We start from the raw sequence: 23788 nt of genomic DNA on the forward strand, positions 1-23788 counted from the left end.
ATTAAGGAAACAACACCTTTCACAATAGCATCTAAAAAAGTGAAATATCTAGAAATCAACATAATGAAGGAAATAAAAGATCTTTCATTGAAAACTACAGAACTCTGGAAAAGGAGATCAAAGAGTGTTATGGCCTGTGTCCAGATGTCCCTCCCACAGTCTCATCCAGTCATAGGTGGGGCTTTTCAGAGGTGGCTGAATCTAGAGTGTGTGATTGATTCATGGCACAATGCTAGGATTAAGGGTGCTTGGAGAAAGGATGAGTGATTACAAAATCATTCCACTGAATGGTTTGGCACCACCTTAATCTCAGTAGCCTGGGCAGAAAAAGGCAAGAAGAAAAGGTAAGAAAAAGGCAAGGTAAGGAGGGGAAGCAGAATTGAAGGGAGTGGAGGGAATGGGTGTGGGGACAAAATCTATGAGAAAAATAAATGCAAGGCCAATAAATCTATTTTCTGTTACTGTAACAAAATATCTGAGTCTACTTAATATGTAAAAGAAATGGTTGTTTAATTGGCTTATGATTTTGGAGGATGAGAAGGTACCCCAACCTGGTCATCTTTTGTTGAGGTCCACATGCTGCTTCAGCACATATATACAGAAGAGAAGGGTCACATGGAGAGAAAAGAAGCGAGAGAGAGAGAGAGCCAAGAAAGCTGAACACATTTTATAAAACCTTGTTCAAATGGCAACAAATTCAACCTATTTAATCAGTCTGCCCACTCACTGTATGCACAATTTACCTACCTTTATAAAAAGCCTGAATATTTAATAATGCCCATAATTTTTAGTACATTTGTTTCTCTAGTGATCTTGGCTATAATTACACTTTAAATGTAACATAAAAACTTTAAAACTTTTCAGGGACATTCTAATTCTAAAATATGGTATATTGGCTATAGATATATAGACATGATTTTTGTCTGCTAAATGTTGCCCTCTATCCTTGAGTAATTTCTATTTGCATTCTGCATATTTATTCTTTGTTCAATATTAAAAATTTAAATTAATAATTTTTAGGCTTTCTTAATTTTAAAAGTTTATTTTTATTTCTTTCCCTTGACTTTTTGTCATAAAATATATTTTGTTCCATCATATTTGTACTTAGAAAGACAATTGATTTTTACATCTTAAGTTTCCAGCAAGTATTCATATGATAGTTTCTACTGCTTGAAATATTCAGGGAATATAATTTGTGAGTTTTTAAATTATTTAATTAATACATTTTGAAGTTATATTAATTTTGTCTTTTAATTCTGGCTTTATACCAATTTTTCTTGGTCAGTTAGCATCAGTGAAAAACAGCAATATTAAGCAAGAGTAATAATAGTAAAAATATTTTCCTTTTTCTAACTATAATGAAAATTCCAACATTTTACAGTAAGTATAGTGATGTTTTAATATGTATATCTTCTATGTATAAACATATATAAAGATTCTATTGATTTTTATCCAATGTTTTTTCAATATTGTTTGTACAATAATGTAATCTTTCTCTTTTGATCAAAACATGTGACATATTTGCCTTCTTAAAATTGTCCCCATATAATTTCTTAGTCTTTAATCAAAATTTATAGATGAAAGCTAAATAGATACTTTCTTTTTCTTTTTGGGCTCAGTTTTCTCAAGTTGTAATATTAATAACTGACTTGGAAAAAGACATCTGAGTACCTATCATCTCTATTATACTCAGAAATATTTCTGTAAGTAGCAATTAGGCCATTGCATCTATATCATGTAAAACATACTTTTGAGAATTTTAAAAATTTCTTTTTTCCTCTGTCTCCTATCACTATTTACTCCTCCTTAAAGGTGATGACTCAGTGGTCCCCCAATCTCCCGTCTCATAGCAATTATTATGGTAAGTAATCTCATCCATTTGGGGGCCTGAAAAAGTCCTGAAGACCAACTTATTCTAATTTTATTATATATTCAAGCTTCTGTTAAACGTCATCTCTGCTTCCCTCATGAAGGTAAAATAAACCGAATTGTTGTGGCTGATTTAATTGCATAATTTCCAAGATTCACCTCTGTGCACTGAGAGATATCAAGTGGAATATATGACTTACCATGTTGTCTACATGTGCCTGTAATCAGTGTAGAGTTGTGAATTTGCCTTCTTTTAGGAGCTGGTTCAAGGTTGTAATTACGCGGTTCTCGCATCTCTGGAGTAAAACAGTTCAAGCCAGTATGGGTTCTGTCATTTCCACCCCTTAGGCCTATTATTTTACCACTCAACCTGACATTTCCATGAATATACTGCCCACCAATGTCCTTTATAAAGTACACCATGGACTTGTTTTTTAAAATTCTGATTCATTGTGTTTCTGTCAGCCTTTATTCTTTGCATGTATTTTATGTCCATATGCAAAACTGGCCTCTTGAGATGTTCTGCTTTGCAGAAGGTCTCATGGTCAGCAACTGCTCCTGACAGAATGACCATGACTGGTGGGAGAGAGAATGATAGGTGTCTGAAGAGCACTCAGAGAAGGGAGGACTCTGCTGCCAATAGAAATCAGTGCATTTCTGGAACTGTCCTCATGTTCTTATTTTGATTGGCAAAATAATTCAAAAGCTTGAAAGAAAAATCTGTATAGTAATTATGTAAAATGTTTGCCCACCCTGCCCCCAGTTAAACATACAGAGGGGGTCCTTGTTTGAGATTAAAAGCTCATTTTTGTAGTTTTAAATTTGTGTACAAAGTCAAAATCTGTGCCCTTTAAGAACCAGAGTCACAATTTGGGCCTCTCTCTCTCTTTCTTCTTCTCTCCTCTTTCTTTTGAAACTTTTGACAGTGAAGTGAAGGTCTCATATGTTTAGAGACCACTGAACACTTCAAAATACTATCTGCCAAGAAAAGGATATTCTCTTACATAATCAAAGCAAAGTGATCAAAATAAGAAATTTAATACTGATACCACACTATTATCTAATACATGTCCCATGTACAAATTCTGTTAATTGTCTTAATAATACCCTGTAAGTTATTTTATTTTCCCTTGCCAGAAGTAGATTTCAGACCATTCATTTTATTGAGCTGTCACTTCTTTTGCCTTCTTTAATCCAGAACAGTTCCTCAAGCATTCTTTTTTCTTTATTAGTGCACATTGGCAATCCAGAATAATAAGATTTGTTTTGGTAGATTGGTATATGCACACAGCACATTTTGACTATTTTCATCCCTATTATTGCCCTTGCCCGTTGCTCTCTCCTCCCCCTGAACCCTTTTCTCATCTCTATCTCATCTTCTATCATCTTCCAGTTTTCTAACATCTCTAACATGGACTTACCTTTCCTTTACATTACTTCATTATTATGTTTAGGCTTTGCTCTATTAGTAAGATTGTATTTATTCTATTCAAAAGTATTCTTAGTAAGAGTTTGTATACTTTTAAAATGAGTTAACTGATAATGTATGATGAGATCTCACATTAAAAATAAAGATAGCTTGTATAGTACAAAAAAACAAGGGCAATAGGACATAGATGTGTATCATAGATCCTAATTTATTAATTGAATAACTTCACAAATCTTTTAAATTTGCACCCAAGATTACAAATTTACAAAGGAAAGAAAGCAAAGCAAAAGTATCAACACATTCCATTAGAAATATTATTAAGCAAAATAAAATACGATAAACTTACTCTCATTTGTACCAGTTACACACAAATATTTAAATATTTACTAAATATTTGTGTGTCTAATTATCTTAAGAGTGGAAAATATACAAAGACTAAAATAGGATCTAAAGCTTTGGCAAAAAGAAAAATGAAGAATCTTGATTCTGAAGAAAAGAAGTAAAGAAACAATTTGTCTCTGTCTAAATATTAATAATTTACTGAATATTTAAAAGCCTTTTATAATTGGTATAATACTAAATATCTTTTGTTCCTAAAAATTAGACTTAAACATTGTTTGCATTCATAGACTATTAAACCTTAAGAAAAGATGGTCGGTATAACTTTATTGATGAAGAAATTGAATATTAAAGATGGCAAAAATCATATTGATTATTTAATATACTGCTATTAATCATGAGTAATGTGTAACACTTTTAGGATAAAAGATACTTTCAAATTATTTGTATTTCAAATTATAAGATAAATGTGACATATTTTATTTCACTATTTGATAGAAAAAATGAAAGTGTATAAGAGCTCTGGGCTGCTCCTATGTCAAAGCCAAAAAGTGGTAAAAGTTTGACTAAAATTCAATTTTTCTGATTCCAAATCCTGAAGGCATTTCACTATGTCATATTACCTTAAATTGTGAATTATTCCATTAGTGGCAAATGATAAAATAAAAAAAGAAAAATCTCTTAGGTTTTTGAAGACTTGATTTAAAATAAAATCTGCATGCTTTAAAGTTATGCAAAAACAGAACCCCGCATTGCTGCAGAAGTACATACCGAAACCATGATGACACTTCTGATCACGAACCCACCCCATGACAGAGTGACAATTGCTCATCTACCCCAGAGATGAATCTAAAGTCTTCCATCCACAAAACAATTAAATTGAGCACTTTTATGGGGTTTTTTGGTGACAAGATGAAATATTCTGATTGGAGACATAACATACAAAAAATTTCCACAGATACATAGTTTTAAAAATGAAAATAATAATTCACACAAATCCAAGCAAAAATAATTGTATAAATTTCTCTTGGTTATGAGATAATGGTCAATTATTTCAAAATGCCAGAAAGTATAATAGATATTTTAAACTCACCTGCATTAGGAAATATAATCGAGCATATCTAACATTACTGAGACAGGAAACAAATGTAGTTTTCTGTTTATTTTGTGGTAATTGGTTTCTTTTCAAGATAATCTCATGAAAGATATATGCACTTTTATTGGATATTTTTACCCATTACATTTTAATTCAACTTTGGTCCATATCATCATCGTCATCAATAACCACAAATTATCATCACCATCATCATGAACAAACATAACCTCATGTTTATATATAGTTAACATTTTATAATGTCTAGCAGAGCTCTCAGGAAAAAAATAGCTATTTGATAAATACATATAAGACAGATTTTAAAAATAGAAGCTATTCACATTTGATCATGGTATTTAGAAAAAATGGATATGACTTATTTTATGTTGTGTATTCCAAAAGAAAACACATGTAAGAATTCACACTGAAAAGCAATTTTTCTGATTCCAAATGTAAAGAATCACTCTTATAGTTGTGATTAGAGACAAGACTGCTTCTTATGGCAACATCATAACTTCCCATTCTTCAATAAGTGCCCTAACTACTTCTCTCCAGGAGTAGTGACAGAATACACCTCAGAAATGATCAGCATTCTTGGCCATCAGCAATTCTACTCAAACACTTAAATAATTAGAATTATAATGTAAATATTTTGCAACGTGTTCTGAGCTTGAAACATGTCCTCCCCCAAACAGACACACCTGATTACAGAGGTAAGATCCCAATTCTTGTGGATAAAAGCCTTCCATAGAACTAAAAACTTTAGACATATTCTGAGTCCCTAATTTAAAACTGAAAGTAGAATTGTCTGGTTGATTTCAGTCCCCGAGAAACCTGACAAGTGTTTTTCTAATCTCCTCTTCCTGTGAAGAAAATGTAATACCAATCACAATACTTTCATCTTAGGACTGCACAAAAAATTTGACTAATTTGGTGAGTGAGGTGTGACTACCCACTGACTGGTAAATGTCAGGTTCTAATATTTAGGACTTGAAAATGGTAAGTTTAGTGATGAGAAGTAAAGTTTTGAGAAAAATGATAGGATTATATAACCTAATTCTACATCAAAAGTTTAAAAATTATTAAAATATGCTTATAATACTTATGTGAAAATAAACAAAGAAGGAAGTTAAAGCCTTGGATCACCTCTGCACAAACTTACAAATTTGAATGGAATCTGGTGTGCTCCATTACACAGACCAGAGAAACTGAGGGGTATCTTTCATGCACCCGTACAGAAAAATACACACACATGTGCATGCTATGCTTTTCATTAAGAAAATATAAATGTATACAAATCAGTTCCATGATGTCCAACTTTAATTATTAGCTTTTGGTAAATATTCATTGGCATATGATGTATATGGATGTCACATACCCATGTCTGCTCTTTTATCTTTTTTCCTAACAGATATCAATTGTTACATAACTCCCTTTTTATCTGCCAGAATAATAGCAGCAAATTCTATGCCAAAATAAAAATATAATCCATACTATTCTGATTTTTAACTATTTGTAATTTCCATTGCACAGAAAAATAATAAGGAAAATGTCAGAGCCAAAGGGGGGCTAAAGAAACTTGACAACTAAATGTAATGGAGTATTCTAGTTGGAACAATGGAACATAAAAGGGACATTAGGTTAGCCAGACATCCCAGCACTCCGGGAGGCTGAGGCAGTGTACAGTGTTTCAGAAAACAGAAGGAAGAACAACATAGTTCCTATTTCATGGAACCCTGAATTACTTTGATGCCAAAACAAGGCAAGAATGTACAAAGAAATAAAAGGAAAATCCATTTTTTCCCCATTAAGTTTATTGGTACATTTTAGGTATGAAATACAGTTACATTCATCATTGGGATCTTGTACCTTTACATGAGTATCTTGGACCTTTTTTTTCCCCCTTCTCTTGCCCTCCCTTCACTCCCTCCACCCTTTCCTATTTGCAAAGACTTTGCTTCCATTTTTTTCCTTTTCTCATAGTTTTTCTTTTCCCTGTTTTCCTTTCCCCTACCCCTCCCACTTCCCCTACTCCTTTAGACCTTTTCTTCCTGTTACACAATATCAATTATACATTTTTAAAATTAAAATATCAAGACCTAGGAGACATTACCACAGATTTTACAGAATTTAAAAAGATATAGAAAGCATATTACAAAAATCTGTTTTGAAATAAATTTGACAACTTCTAAGAAGTTCCTTGGAAGACAAATTAATGAAACTAACTCTGGAGGAAATATAAAATTTGAATAGCACCTATTAAAGAAAGCATATTCCTAGCTTGAAAACTTACCTATATGACAACAGCAGGCTTATATACATTTTAAGTGATAAATTATATCAACCAATTAAAGCAGAAAAAAGAAGGAACACTTCTCCCCTCATTTTAGGAACCCAACATCGTGCTAATCCTAAAACTGGATAAAGATAATAGAAGAAAAAGTATGAACATAGATAGAAATTTGTTTAACAAAACAAACTATTAGAAGTCAGATCTGGCAGTATGTAGAAAGTGGTTTTGTTATAGGGATGGCAGTGTTGGTTCAGCATTGGAAGACCCACCCCCAAAAGTCATCATTTTAACAGAGGAAAGGAAAAAGCCATATGATCTTGTCACTAGTTGGAGAAAAAGTATTGGACTAAATTCTACAGCTGTTCATGGTAAAAGCTATCAGGAGACTAGAAGTAGAACAGAACCTTCTCAACAGATTAAAGACATGTACTCCATACTTCCAGCGAGAATGCCTTATATGAATGGAGAAGATACAATGCTTTCTCCTTAGGGTGGGGAACAAAGGCAGGTATGCTTACTCTTTATCTGTCCATTAAACTTTGAAACCTAGTCCCCACCAATATAGTCTGGCAATAAAATGACACAATAAGGATAGGATTGGCAAGGTAGAAGCAAAATCTTTATATGTAGATGAAATGATCATCTACAGAGAAAATACTAAGAAATCTCTAGGAACCCCTAGAACTTGTACTTGAATTTAGCAGGATTAGAAAACACAAGGTATATATAAAAATTCAGGTCTGTGTATACTTGCTATAAATGAAGAACTGGATATTGAAATTTAAAAGTTATGTAGGAGTACAAAGGACCTAGAAAAGTTAAAAAACAAAACAAAACAAAAACAGTGTTGGAAGACGTTTAGTACCTAATTTTAAGAACTCCTTCTAAAGCTACAGTAATCAAGGCAGTGTTGGTGTAAGGAAAGACATATAGATCGTTGGAATAAAACAGAAAATCTAGAAATAGAACCACACATATATGGTCCACTGAGTTTTGAAAGATTATTTAACATTAACATTTTATAAAATATAAACTCAATTCAAGAGCCGGGGAACAGATAGTGTTTTTAGCAAATGGCACTAGAACACCTGGTATCCATATATAAAAAATGAACCTCAACCCTTTATTTCCATACATGAAAATAACTTGAAGGGATCTATGAACCTAAATATGAAAGCCTAAAACTTTAAGAAGAAAGTATAAAACTTTAAGAAGAAATTATAAGGGAAAATGTTTATGAATTCAGGGTAGGCAAGAACTACCTAGGATACAAAAAACATGATGTATAAAAGAAAAAAATTAATAAATAACATTCTATCAAAATTTAGAACTTTAAATGACATCATTAAAATGAAAAGTAGTCCTTAAACAGACCATATTTACAATGCATATAACCTATGAGCAGAATATATAAAGAATTCTTAGAGCTCATTAATAGACAACCCAATTAAAAAGTAGACATAAGAAGATGATAAATAGCTGGTATAGCACAAGGAAAGGTGTGCAACTCTAGAATCAGAAAAATACTAATCAGTACAATAACAAGATTGAATTATACCCTCATTAGGGAGATGAAGTTAAAAGTTTTAAAAGCCTTGTCATGACTTTTTCTTTTTGTTGGTTTCTCCCCCTTTGCGTTTAATTGGTCATGCCCAATGGATTCATTCTGCCGGGTTTCCTGGGGTGGTGATCCTCATTGTCTTTTCCTAGGGTGTTGTCTAAAATTTTTTGGAGTGCCAGTTTGGTATTCATGAAGTTCCTGAGGTGCTCTTTATCATGAAAGTATCTTATTTCTCCATCCATTTTGAAAGATAGTTTTGCAGGGTACATCAATGTGGGTTGGAGGCTGTTTTCCTTTAGGGCTTGAAATCCATCACTCCAAGCTCTTCTTGCCTTGAGGGTTTGCATTGAGAAGTCTGCTGTGATTCTGATGGGCTTTCCTTTGTCTGTGATTTGTTTCTTTTCTCTCACTGCTTGTAGAATTTTGTTCTTCTGTTGGATTTCTGGAATCCTAACTATTAAATGCCTATGTGTAGGGAAAATCCATTTCATACATAAATATTGTTGTAAAATTCTAAAACAGTACCAAACCAATTCAAACAGTGACTATTTCAGGTTAGAAGCAGTAATTTTCCTTTGGAAGAAAAATTCTCAAGTGCATTTTACTACAAACCATAGGTAAGAAATAGAATATCACATCAAAATAGAAAGTACATTTGCTATACTTCAATATCTTTTCATGATAAAAGCAATCCAGCACACTTGGTAGGACTCAGTATTCTTAACTTTATTATCTCAGTAATTTTAAAGAAAATTATGAAGTGGTTATGAAGTGGCTCTAAGATCCCTTATTTCTAGTATCATTGTAAAGATTGTTTGGCACATTTAAGATCACAAGAAATAAAAGAGGTAAGGGCTCAGAAATTAAGACTATGTTTGCCAATGATATGTTCATCTACAGAGAAAATCAAAATATTTTAATGACCACTTAATATTAATAATATTAGTTATAGTTGAATTTAGCTTTAAATTTTCAAATGCTATTATATTTCTAAAGGTAAAAGATAATCGGTTTTTTTAATGTATCACCAACAATCACAATGGAAACAGTGTAAGACATTTATTAATAAATCTAACAAAAATAGATCTCTATAGAATTTACTGTATAATTGTATAGAGATATATTAAAAATGTCAATCAATTTGATAGAGCTTCTGATCATATATATATATATATATATATCTGTCAAGTAAAATTAAAATATTTTAGAGATTTAGTTCAGTTTCAATTAAGAGTCCAAGTTTTGTTGTGGGACATCCAAATGATAATACTAAATGCACACTAAGTTACAAATCCCAAGGGGAGGGAAATCATTATGGAAGATGGAGAGAAAGTGGGGGTATTGTTCTTTAGATATTTTGACCAATGTTGAAACTATGGTAATTAAGACAAAGTGAATGAACACTCAGACAAACTAGAAAGGGAAGTCATGTAAATAGAAGAAAAATAAACAAAGCAGCATTGCAGATACAGTAGGAAATGAGATCCTATTCACTAGTTCATGCTAAGAAATTTTTATACCAATATAAAAACATGAAATTGGACATCTATAAAATATGTATTACAGAAGAATTAGGAACTTAAACTTATACCCTTGGTACATAAAAAATGAATAAGTAAATATATGAATTGATCTTGACTAACAAAACTGACTAAATATATATCTTATGTAGGTTGATTTATTCAAAATATTGTGCCAAGATGTAATATTAAAATAAGATGAGGTAATGAACATATCATAAAAATTTGAAGAAAATATATTATGAATCTCAAAACTCAAACGTATACCAAGGGAAAAAACCAACTATTGTGATATGCTAAATTTGGACAATAAACAGATTTGTTCAATACTTTTTTAACTGAACATTACTTGTAAAGCACTTTTATAGGCTATGAAGGCATTGATGTAAAAAAACGTGGACAAAATGTCTTACCCTAATGGAGTTTATAATCTTAGCTTAGGTAACAGGAAATAAGTATAGAGCAAATTCAAGAATAAAAAAGTTAAGTGAATATAAATCAAGTTGAAGAAAAGAGAGTAACAACATTTTCTGACATTCCTACACCAGTATTCTTTTCAGCTGATCAACATTTTCCTTTGAGTATTGTATAAAGTTAAAAGTAATCTGAATGGAAGAAAAAATAAGCTGGCATTTTTTTATAACCACATTTTTACAAATATTTGCTTTTTAAAGGGTTATGAATAGACACTTAAATATGGCCTTTTATGGGGAAACATGAATCACACGTAGTTGAGAGAGTTATTTTTATGCTTATGGCTTTAGATTTAATTGAGATTATTTGTCTCAAATACAAGATTGAAAAAAGGAGATAGAATATTGTAAAAACAGAGTATTTGAAAATATCCTAGCAATCTCATTTAATTAAAATAGCAATTTACTGCCTATGGGGAACTCGCAAAAACAAGTTCTCCTAAATACATCCTATGATGAAGCTCAGCACAGGGGCTATTGTGCCACAAATAACAATCTGTAAACAAAACTCACAAAGTGTGGAGACATGATTAAAGAGGAGGACACCACAATGAGTCCTGTGTGGTTAGTTAAAACGATTATTTAGACTATGAAACACCAGGTTCAAAGGAACTTCAGTTTCTCATGCTGAGCAAGGACACATTCTAGAGTTGTCACAATGGGACTTTTATTGGTGATTTGCTGAGCATTTCTTTTGGAAAATGTTATTTCAATAAACCAACAAAAATGAATTTATGCAGAAATAATAATTTGACTGTGAAAGTACATGTATGGGCTTTATCTGGACATATTTACCCAACTCCATAAAATTATTGCAGAAGAAAAATTATAATGCTTGGCAGACACCTCATTTGGGAGCTAACATCACACCAATTAGGAATTATCTTTCTTATTTGAGAAGAGCCACTAAGGCTCCTCAAATGGCCTGCTTGACCACTAAGCTTCAGGCTGGCTTTCTCTGCTTAGCGTGCATGAGGCACTTCCTGTGTACCCCAAGTGGAGGAGGTGCTGAGACCACAGGCATTTGTGATAACAAACAGGGAACTGAGTGGGATGCTTACTAAGAGCTGTTATGCTAAAACTGGATGTAGTCAGAGGTTTCCACTGGGTAACTGGCAAGAAATGAAAGTAAAATACGTGTATTTATGGAGAAGTAAAAATTTTATACTCAACTTTTCTGTGAATGAGTTTGAATTATTGAGTCATATAAAAAAAAAGAAAAAGTCTAAAATTTACATGAGCAATAAGGTAAATAAAAGACACTGTGAGGTAAATAAAAGACCCTGTGGAGCTAAGTTTTGGATATGGATGGCATTTGAGAAAAAAGTGAAATGATACATAAAAATTTTAAATAAAAAGCAAAGACAAATTGAAATAGTTATTCATTATTATTCAATATTATTAAATATATGATATTATTGAATACATGATAGAAATCATGTATTTAGCAAGCTATTGTGTACTGGACAAGGCACCTATAATGTCAACTACTACACTACACTGCAATAGGATGAAACCAAAGCAGAAATTCCATAAATCTTGAATGTGTATTTAGAAGGGGTGAAAATAAGTCAGCATCTTGACAACTATTATTCTCTGGAACAGTTACTTGAGCTAGGAATGGTTATTATTTTTTTAAAATCCCATGTCACTCAAAACATTCTACAGATTTAAAATTCAGCAATCTTATTGGAATATCTTTTCTTCAACAACAAAATTTTTTATTATATTAACTTAGCCCAACATAGGACACTTTTATTTTTAGTTTTATTGTTTAATTGCAATCCATATGGTATAATGGAACAATAAAAGTCTTTTCCTCCTTCATGGTAATATATTTAAAATTGTGAATACAGGGCATATTCAAATAGTGACTGTTTTCAGAATTGCTCTCAAGTAAATCACATGCATGATTTACATGTCAGGTGAGTACAGATTTCATTAGCAAGTTGGTTATTTTTCACTGATGGCTTGTTTCCTTGTTTACCATTTAATGTTACATTTTCTGCCACAGTGGTGTTCTCTACATTCATAAATGAAACATACTTTAACAACATCAGCCTCTTACATCCAAATGGATTTTGTTTACTTCAGTGTTTTAAATATCCAAAACTCTTAGAAGTTTGAAGATGTCACAAAATTTGCATGTTAATTACTCTAGGTGCCCAGGGAAACAGATTTAGAGACATCACAACCTTTTCCTCAAGGAAATCAACTTGCCTGTTGCACATCTGGGTGGAACAGAGATTTTCCAAGTCATAGATCTTTTTCTCTTACTTCATGAAAGCAGGTCTTCAAATTTTAATTCACTTAATTTACCTTCTTTATCCCCAGTAGATTCATCTGTGACCCAGGACATTATGTTCAGTGTAATAAGCCAGACATAGAAAGGTAAGTCTAGCATGTACTCAGTTGTACATGGGAGGTTTAAAAAAAGTCAATGTGAATGTAGAAGAGTGATTGCTAGAGGCTGGGAAGGGTGAGAAAGGGAGGGAAGACAAAGATCTGAATGATGTGTGCTGATCAAATCAGACAGGAACAAAGACAAAGACAAAATCATGCGGCTTAAACAATAGAAATATTTTAAAATAAAAGAAGTTGTGTTACTCGTATACATTAACCACATTATGTATTTTATATGTAGCCCAAGACAACTTCTCTTCATTAAATGCGGTCCAGGCAAGCTAGGGATCTTCAGTCCATGGAACACATATTGGACATGCCTGGTAGACAATATGACCCGGTCAGAGAACAATGGATTTGACATTAATGTAGGTAAGAGAACAAAGTAGAAGTGATTTGTTTTACTTGAAACTGATATTAGGAATGATGAAGAAGATGTTTGATTAGGCAAGTAAAATAAAGACAATAGATTAAGACAAGAGTAGGATAGAGAAAATGATTAAAAAGATGCATACTTTAAAAAAATATTTTATTTCATTTTATAAGCATGTATTAATTGTAGACATTAGAGCACAAGCTGATCAAATCCAGTACCCTTTCTTCTTAGAAATTAAAGGCCATTCTGATGAGGTCTATAGAAGAAATGACTAATGTCTTATTGAGAACTGGAGTAAAGGACATCATCAATGATCTTTGCAGAGTTTGGCTGCATAGTGTTCGTGTCCTGGGGCTTTGTGCCAGGCATACCTTAGTAGTGATGAACTAGGCTTTCCGGTGGAAAAAAAATTGAGCCGTACTGTTATCTTTGACTAGCATGAAAAATGTAAAGAGGAAAGGAAAGATTTAATAGAATTTATAATTGTTTTAAAAATCACAATGTAAAAACATTGAAAAGTCATGGCCTGGCTATGTGAAGATTAAAAATTAATGTACCAGTGGTCTGAGTGATTTATTAGTAAAACATGACCATGAGTGGAAGAGAGTGAGGTGTCTATTGGCAAGACAATGAAAAGAAAACCCAAATTATTTCAGTGATCTATGAAGTCATCCTTTCTTCCCAGGCCCAGAGCTTTAGGAGGGCAGAGAGGTTTGGGGGGACTGGTCCAGGCCATCATTCATAGGCTCACTGCACAGCACTGCTTTGGAACTCTACTCTCCATGTTCTAAAGAAGCTTATGGGCTCTGCCAACTATGACTGAAGCCCCAGTGTAATTTATGTTATTGCTCAGAGGGCATAAAACCTAAACTTTCGTGGCACTCTGCTATGGCTCAAGTGGTCCCAGAGGCAGCTCTTCATTTAGCTCCATAAAGAGCAAGCATTAAGCCTCAGTGGTATCCACCTCTACATGGCATTAACTATGCAAGAGTGCAGAGTGCAACAACAATGAAAGCATGGCTTCCTCCACCTAGATTTCACAAAATGCATCAGATTGCCTGGAGGCCCCAGGCAGAAACTGGCGGCAGAAGTGGTGCTACTGCATACAGTCTCCAGTGTGACAATGACTACTAGAATCATAAGTGTGTGGCTGCAACTTGGTCCCAGAACAGTGGAGCCCCTGGTAGCATGCAATGCTTGCCTGGGGCAGCTGTAGGCACAGACTTATGCACAACTAAAACCCAAGAGCCAAAGGAGTGAAGCTGCCTGACATTTTGGGAGTCTCAAACTTCCAGTGTGTGTAAGAGATGGAACATGGAGTGAAAGATTGTTCTTCAGTCTTTAAGATTATTATCTGTTCTCTAGGGTTTCCAACTTCCATGAGGACTGTCATCCTTTCTTTTGGCCTGTTTCTCTCTTGGAAATAAAATGTTAATGCCACTACTATGTATTAGAAGTCGTAACTTACTTGGATTTCTCAGGTACGTGGAATGCTATAGCTTTAGTTTTCCCCTCCAAAACTCACACTGTTATTTGATTCCAAAGGTATCGGTATGGAGAAGTAGTGGAGATGTTAAGAATGGGATTAGATTGTGAAAAGGAATTAGTACCTTTTTCATGAAGTGGGTTCTCACTGTCTATTTTGTATAAATTTCCTTGTCTCTTCACTTTCTTATGATGAAGCATGAGGTCTTCATCAAAAGCTGAGCAGGTGCCAGTGCCACCTTTGTGGATCTCCCAGCCTCCACAATCAATAGCCAAAATAACCCTCTTCCTTATAAATTGCCCAGTGTTACAATATTTTTATACCAATAGAAAATGGACCAAAACACCAACTTTGGCAGAGAAAGTGTGTTTCAACCTCTTCATCTTTAAGAATTGTGAAATTTTCAACTGTTATCAGCAAGGCATGGTTTGCATGTCCATGAACCCTTGGATGCTTGTTACACAACTTTAACTATTGCATGCAACCGTAATTTACAAAAGAATATTTCATAAAATTAGTTTTGAATATTCTCTCTTTGAATATAAAGAATAAATACACAGAATATAAGATATCTATTCAGAGATAAATGTTTATGAAACATGAATTAATTTTGCAAATAAAAATAAGCACTATCTTTATTTAAAATGAATTATGGTAGAAAGGTCCCTGAATAGTTAAATTTCTAAAATGTAGCTCCATTTGTGACTCATAAAAATGATATCATTTTAAATCTTTTCTATTATTTAACATTTTGTTATTTCCATCAAAGTACCTTTTCTAATAAAGAGTTGCAGAAAGATGGAGAAGAGAATTTTATAAAACAGAATATCTATCTTCCCAAAATCTGAAGTCCAGTGGAAGAAAAAAAGGACATATATATATAATGACATTAGTTGTTATGTAGTGAAAACATCAATCTCCAAAAGAAAGTCAAAATCACCATTGAAAATGCTGTAATAAAACAGATTTAGAAGCCATTTTTATTCCATTCTTTAGTGGGAGCAGATACAATGGCTATTATATAGCAATCCTGAAGTAGTTGGGAAGTAACCATGTGTGCCAGTTAACTGTTTATTGCCTCTCAATCCCAAATCTATCCTGCATTATACCACTGTGAGATGATGGAGCTTGTTATGGTTTAGGTCTGGATGTCCCCAAAGCCTCATTTGGTCAGAGGTGGCTGAATCTGGAATGTGTGATGCTGGGATTAAGGGATTTTGATTACTAAAGCACTACACGTGAGTGACTGGTTCAGCACTACCCTAATCCCAGTAGTCTGGCTGGGATAAAAGAGGCACAAAGACACAGTGAAGGTCCCTTGTTGACTTTCCTACCTTGTGCGTGCTGTGTTGTTTCTCCTCTGTTGTTTCTGCTCCCTTGGAGCCAGCCAATTATGGACTGAAACCTCTATAAACTATAAGCCAAAAAAGCCTCTTTCCCTCTAAATTTGGGTGTTGGGTATTTTGTCTCAGAAATGAGAAAAAGTAACTAACACACAGCTAGAACCCATGTACAGTAGTTTTCTCCCTTAGTAGCCTGAATGGTGTTTTGGGAGTAAGACATTGGACAGAGACTGCAGGGGAAAGGGCCTTTCTTGCTTGCTTCATCTTCCAACTATCTTCATGCTTTCTCTTTGTCTCATATAGAGAAGTTGCCAGCTGCATGTCCATGGCACAGGACATCCGGTGGCATTCACCTTCCCGTAAATTGTTGTGTTCTCACTTGTGGTCTCTCAGCCCGCTATCCTCTTCCTGTGGGCACTGTGGCATGGGCTTCTTCCTGCTGGCCAGTCACTAGCTCAGCAAGACCTGTTCTCACCAGCTTCACTCAGTTGGAGATGGAGCTGCTTTACCCTAGTGAAATCCAATGACGGCCTTCATTGAGGTCTAAAACCATTCTTTGAGGTACAATCTTGCATTGAAAATCATGAATCTTTAAGTATTGCCTTTGCAAACTCTCCTCAAGTACTTGAATGCTAAGATATTTGTAACTTTCTTTAATTCTCTTAGTAGTCTATGTTCCACAAATAGTAAGACTTTACATTAAAGTTCCTCTTTTCTGTCTTCTAACTGAACTCTGACTTATTCAGTGCTCCTTCCTAATTCACTGTCTCTAATTTCAGTTTCCTATGGTGAACCATTGCTGTAGTTTGGATCTAGAATGTCCCCCAAAGTCCATGTGTTAAAGGACTGGCTCCTAGTTCATGACACTCCCAGGTGGTGGTAGAACCATTAAGAGGTGGGGCCTGGTGGAGGTCTCAGGATATTTCCAGCATGTCTTCCAAAGGGAATGGGGCTCCCTGGTCTCTTCCTCTCTTCCTCTTTGCTTTCCAGCTCCCATGAAGTGAGCAGCTTCCCTCATCACATGCTGCTTTCCATGATCCATGGCCTCAGCAGAATCAAATGTAATGGCAATTTTATTTATTTTTTCAAAGAACCAATTCTTTCCTTCATTGATTTTTTTTTGTATCTTCTCTTAGACTCCATTGCATTGATTTCTGCTCTGATCTTTATAATTTCTTCCCTTATATGAGCTTTGAGTTTGTCCTGCTCTTCTTTTTCTAGAAGCTTGAGGTTCACCATCAGGTTGTTTAATTGGGCTCACTCTGTTTTCCTAATATGAGTATTCACTGCTGTGAATTTCCCTCATAAGACTGCTTTCCTTGTGTCCCATAGATCCTGATATGCTGTACTGGCATTGTCATTTAGTTGTAGGAGCTGTCTAATATCTTCTTGAATTTCCTCTGTGACCCACTGGTTATTCAGAAGTGTGTTGTTCAATTTCCATGTGTTTCTGAAATTCTTGCAGTTTCTTTTTGCTGTTGATCTCCAATTTCATTGCACTATGCTCTGATAATATACAGAGGATAACTTCAATTCCTTTGCACTTACTTAAACTGTTCTATGAGCAATTCTGTGTTCTATTTTGGAGAACAACCCATGTGCAGCTAAAAAGAATGTGTATTCTGATTTTGTGGGGTGGAAGCCTCTGTAAACATCTGTTAAGTTCATTTGTTCAAGAGTTTGATTGAATTCTAGTATTTCATTACTTATTTTTTGTCTAGTTGATCTATCTACTTGTGACAGTGGGGTACTGAGGTCCCCTCACTACTATTTTATTAGTGCATATATGACTTTTCATGTCTGTTAGTATTTGTTTTATATAGTTGGGTGCACTAGTGTTTGGTGCATAGATATTTATGATGGTCATCTCTTCCTCTTGGATTCTTCCCTTTACAAGGATGTAGTGTCCTTCTTCATCTCTCTTCATCAGTGTTGGTTTGAAATCCACTTGATCTGCAAAGAGGATAGCTACTGCTGCTTTTTTTTCATGTTCCTGTCCCATGGAGTATTGTTTTATACCCTTTAACTTTCAGTCTATGAGTTTGCTTTGGAATTAAGTGTGTTTCTTGTATGCAGCACATTGTTGGATCTTGCTTCTTGACCCACTCTGCCAGTCTATTTCTTTTGATTGGTGAATTGAGACCATTAATATTTTTGGTTATAACTGATGCATATTGACTTATCCTCATCATTAGTTTTTCTTTTTGTTGGATTGTCCCCCTTTGCATTTAATTTCTGGTCACACCAATGGATTCATTCTGCTGTGCTTCCTGGGATTGTGATCCTCATTGTCCTTTCCTAGGATATTGTCAAAATTTTTTGGAGTGCTGGTTTGGTATTCATGAAGTTCCTAAGGTGCTCTTTGTCATGAAAGTATCTTATTTCTCCATCGATTTTGAAAGACAGTTTTGCAGGGTACATCAATCTGGGCTGGAAGATATTTTCCTTTAGGGCTAGCAATACATCACTCCAAGGTCTTCTTGCCTTGAGGGTTTGTGTTGTGAAGTCTGCTGTGATTCTGATGGACCTTCCTTTGTATGTGATTTGTTTCTTTTCTCTGACTGCTTGTAGGATTTTGTTCTTTTGTTGGGTTTCTGGAATCTTTACAATTCTATGCCTTTTTTATCAAGGCTAGTTGGAGTCCTGTATGCCTCACTTATCTGTATGTCACGTTCTTTTACCATGCTTGGGAAGTTTTTTGCCTATACTTCTGTGAACAGTTTTTTATGTCATCTGTACTGTCTCCTGTTTCTTCATTGACTCCAATCAATCTTATGTTATTCTTCTTTGCAACGTCTAGCAGCTACTGGATTGATTTCTCATGGGCCCTTACTATTTTAAAGAAATTTTTCTTTTTTTAGTCACTAATTGCAATCTTATCTTCTATATCTGAAATTCTGTCCTCACATTGGCTCATTGTGAGGTGTAGACTTTCAATGCAGTGTTTAATCTCCTGGAAATCTGTTTGCATCTGTTTTATGCATTCCATTTGTTTCCTATGTTGGGATTCCATCATGTTCCTCAGCTCCTCTCTAGATTTATTAATCATATCTTGAACTGTGAATATAATCTCTGCTGTTATCCGAGAAATTATTTCTAATTTCATTTTTTTGAGACCCTCTTTTGTTGCCAGCTCAGTGAATCCAGGTGGTTGAGTATCAGAGTGGTCCATCTCTTTCCTTTTGGGGTTGCTGTAGGTGATCTGGAAGTCTGGTATTGAGACTTGCTTATGTGTCTTCTCATTTTGATGGGGGGGAGGTTGTTGCTGACACCTGTGCAGCTCACCTCCTCTGCACTGGGAGCAGTGCTACAGTGGCCTGGAAGCCTCCTTCTCTGTGCTGGGAGCGCTACTACAGCTTCTTGTAGTGGTTTCAGTTCATAGTTGAATAGCTCCAAGGCAGGTTGTCATGGCAGAGGGATATCACAGAGGAGAAATAATTCATGGCAAAGCAGGGCAGGCAGAAGGTTGATGGCAGCATGGCAACAAGTGACAAGTAACAAGGTTGGAACTCTTAATTATTTGTTGGGGTTTTTTTGGTACCAGGGATCAAACTCAGGTCTGTGCACTTGTGGGGCAAGCAGCAGAACCACTGAGCTAAATCCCTGGCCATGTAGCTTATCTTTTTTTGGTTTTTTTGTGGAACCAGGGATCAAACTCAGGACATAGCATTTGCGAGGCAGGCACATTGCCACTGAAATAAATCCCCAGACCTGCAACTCATAATTATTGAGTTCTCAGTTTTAAAACATTCAAGGCCCAGAAGAAATCAATTCATTTGAAAAGATGGATGGGATTATTCACCTTAAGATTTGAACAAAATAATTCATGATAGTATGATTTATAATTTATAAATGATTGATTGTCATAAATAGTAAAAGCTTACAAAATGTATAATGTGTCAGTGTATATGTTTTAAAATTAATAAAAATAAAAATTTAAAATAGTTTTAAGTAGATATCTGTACAATTCTTGAAAAAAATAAAAATACATTGTTTACAGATGATGAGAGTAGCATCATCTATAGTATACCAAACATAGGTAGGCTATAGTACCTCATAATTACATATATTTTTATTTTGAACAGGATTCAGAAAAAAGTTTACCTAAAAATTCAAATATGCACATTTCTTGTCATTCTCCATAGGTATTAAAAATCAGAAATACAGAACATACAGTGTAATTCCTAAGCAGAGATATGTACAAATAAGATTCATGAGATAATTATGTCACTAATATTGCTAAGATATAATCTAATATTCTATTGAATAAACTACTTAGATCAATAGTTACATATTTAATCTGAATATTTTCTCTATATATGAAACATTTAAATGGTATTTATATAATTTTTACATTGATTTCTTCTTAGAGTAATTTTTCAAGGTACAAAATATAGATGTTCTCAAGAAATTTATAATTTTTGTTTTGTTTTGTGTTTGTTTTGTTTTTGGTACCAGGGATCGAACTCAGGACCTTGCACTTGCATGGCAGTTGCCAGAACCACTGAGCTAAATCCCCGGCCCAAGAAATTTATAATTTTTGAGAGGAAACAACCATTTGTCCACATCTATGCATTATTGTTTCTGCCAGACAGTCCAATCCTTACAAAACACTGAAGGAGTTCAAAAAATCTATGAGAAAATAAACTATCAGAAGTCTAATAAAAGATTGTTTACTAATTAAAAAATCTAAAAACAAATAAAGTTAATTTTTACTTTAGTCTTTCCATTTATTAATATAATGAGTCTTAGTCACTAGAGACATGAAGAATTTTTAACATAAATTTATTATAAATATGATGAAGATGACAAATAGACAAAAACAAGAAGTTACAACCTTTTAAAACTGGTCAAAAGCTAATAATGATTGTAATAATCATTTATTCTTTGAGAAACTTTCATGATTCAAACAGAATGAAGAATATTTTGTATTTTTCATGTCTTGAGCTGCTCCCACCCCTCCCCATCCACCCACTGAACCCCATCTCAGGGAACATATATTGTACTTTGTACAGTTTGGGGAAGTCTACAAAAGTCAACAGAATTGTTGCCACAGTGGCAGACTTGGTTAGCAAAGGGTGAGGGAGAGAGGAACAAAGCCCTTTGCATTAAACAGATCAAAGTGGTGAATTTGGGAAGAAATGAATGAAGAAAACCTATAAATTTTTTAGTCTGAGTTTTATGGGGCCAAGACAGAGAGTGCCAGCCATAAATACAACAGAAAGATCCAAAAATACGAGAATACAATAGAAAGACGACATGATCACTCTACACATTCATGGATGATAGCAACATATATACATGTGTGTGTATGTGTGTGGGTGTGTGTGTGTGTGTACAGTAGATTGGCAAGATCCCAGTAAATACTAAAATTCAAAGAAAACTTTAGAACTGATTATAAAACCATGAGCAACTTCCCCCAACACACACATACAAATGGCAGAGGGTGAAAGTCCTAATGATTTGAGTATTTGGATACAGTCTATAATGTAATATCAACAAGTAAATCAGCATGTATATAATTCTAATCTTAGAAGAAGAGATACAGAAAGAGAAATAAAAATAATTTAATGCACAATGCCTCAAAGATTTTCAAATTTCTCTTTAAAACTTAGATTGACAATGCTCAGTAAACTATGAATTGAAGTAATAGATAAAAGTCTACATCATAAAATATCATAACCATATGGCTGAAGATAATTTGGAAAACAAAGAAAAACAGGTAATCTTAAGAGAATCAGCAGGCCTAATCTCCCTAATGAACATAGATCCAAAAATCCTCAATAAGGTACTGGCAAACAGAATACAGAGGGTCATCAAGAAGATCATACACACTGACAAAGTTGGATTTATCCCAGGGATGCAAGGATCGTTCAACATATGTAAATCAATAAATGTAATACATTATATTAACAGTCAAGGACAAAAACCATATGATCATCTCAATAGATGCAGGAAATGGCATTTGAGAAAATTCAACACCCATTAAAAAGATACCTGATAAAAAAGATAAAAAAGGAACCCTGCAGAAAATTGGAATAGTTGGTCTTTATCTCAACTTGATAAAGTCTATCCATGAAAAACCAACAGCCAACATCATATGAAATGGTCAAAAACTGAAAACCTTCAAGCTAAAATTAGGAACAAGACAAGGATGTCCACTATCACCACCCCTGTTCAATATAGTTTTGGAAACATTAGCCACAGCAATTAGACAAGAGAAAGAAATAAAAGCAATAAAGACAGGAAAGGAAGAAGTTAAACTGTCATTATTTGGTGATGATATGATACTCTACAAAGAAGACCCAAAAAACTCTGCCAAAAAACTTCTAGACTTAATTGACAGATTCAGTAGAGTAGCTGGATATTAGGTAAACACTCAAAAATCAATAGCCTTTTTGTACACAAATAACAGACTCACTCCAAAAAAATGAAATATCTAGGAATCAATCTAATGAAGGAAGCAAAAGACCTCTACATTGAGAACTACAACACTCTGAAAAAAGAGATTCCTTGTTCCTGGGTAGGAAGAATCAATATGGTGAAAATAGCCGTACTTCCAAAACTGCTACACTGATTCAATGCAATCCTGATTGAAACAGTATATTTCACAGAACTAGAGAAAACAATCAAAAAATTCATGTGGAACCAGAAGAGGCCTAGAATAGCAAAAGCAATTCTAGGCAACAGAGACATGGCAGGGGGTATCACAATCCCCAACTTGAAACTATATTACAAAGCTACTGTGATAAAAACAACAAGGTACTGGCAAAGAAATAGACCCAAGGATCATTGGAACAGATTAGAAGATGCAGAAACAACTCCAGCCATACTCAGCTACCTCATCGTTGACAAAGGAGCCAACCACCTTCACTGGAAGAAAGATAGCCTCTTTAATAAGTGGTGGTGAAAAAACTGGATTTCAACTTCCAAAGATTAAAACTAGACCACTATCTTCCACCATGCACTAAACTAAAATTTAAGTGGATTAAAGATCTAAATATTAAAACAAAAACACTAAACTTGCTGGAAGATAGGTAGAACTCTTGAAGATGCTGGCATAGGAAAAGACTTTATGAACAAATCCTCTGTAGCACATGAACTAGCACAAAGAATCAACAACTGGGATCTCATCTTTTAAAAAAACTTCTGCACTGCAAAAGAAACCACTAGCAGAGCTAAGAGACAGCCTACAATGTGGGAAAAAAATTTTACCAACTGTTCCTCAGACAAATGTCTACTATCTAGAATATATAAAGAACTCAAAAATTCAGACTCCCCCAAATAAAAAGACCCAATCCAAAAATGGTCATCTGAAATGAACAGACATTTCTCAGACAAAGAAGTAAAAGCATCAAATAAACATATGAAAAAATATTCAACATCACTGGTCATTTGAGAGATCCAGATGAAAACAACACTGAGATTCTACCTCACCCCAGAAAGAATGGCTGCTATGAAGAAATCAACCAATAACAAATGCTGGCAGGGTTGTGGGGAGAAAGGAACCCTTCTTCATTGTTGGTGGGAGTGCAGACTGTTGTAACCACTGTGGAAATCAATATGGAGATGCCTCAAACAACTAGGATTAGAAGTCCCATTT

At 34.2% G+C, this 23788-nt stretch overlaps 1 long non-coding RNA gene across 1 annotated transcript; it reads left to right on the plus strand.

Annotated features, from left to right (window-relative positions):
- Positions 1-1201: 1201 nt before the first annotated feature.
- On the plus strand, positions 1202-20835 carry LOC147827519 (uncharacterized). Its single transcript, XR_015452345.1, has 5 exons — positions 1202-1861; positions 12912-12968; positions 13222-13352; positions 14722-14837; positions 20644-20835. It is a non-coding gene; the product is annotated as an uncharacterized LOC147827519 (long non-coding RNA).
- The last annotated feature ends 2953 nt before the right edge of the window (positions 20836-23788 follow it).

Source organism: Heterocephalus glaber, unplaced genomic scaffold (genome assembly GCF_053883595.1).
Source record: "Heterocephalus glaber isolate CG9 unplaced genomic scaffold, H.glaber_assembly_v1.0 deba00001444, whole genome shotgun sequence".
Taxonomy (NCBI): domain Eukaryota; kingdom Metazoa; phylum Chordata; class Mammalia; order Rodentia; family Bathyergidae; genus Heterocephalus; species Heterocephalus glaber.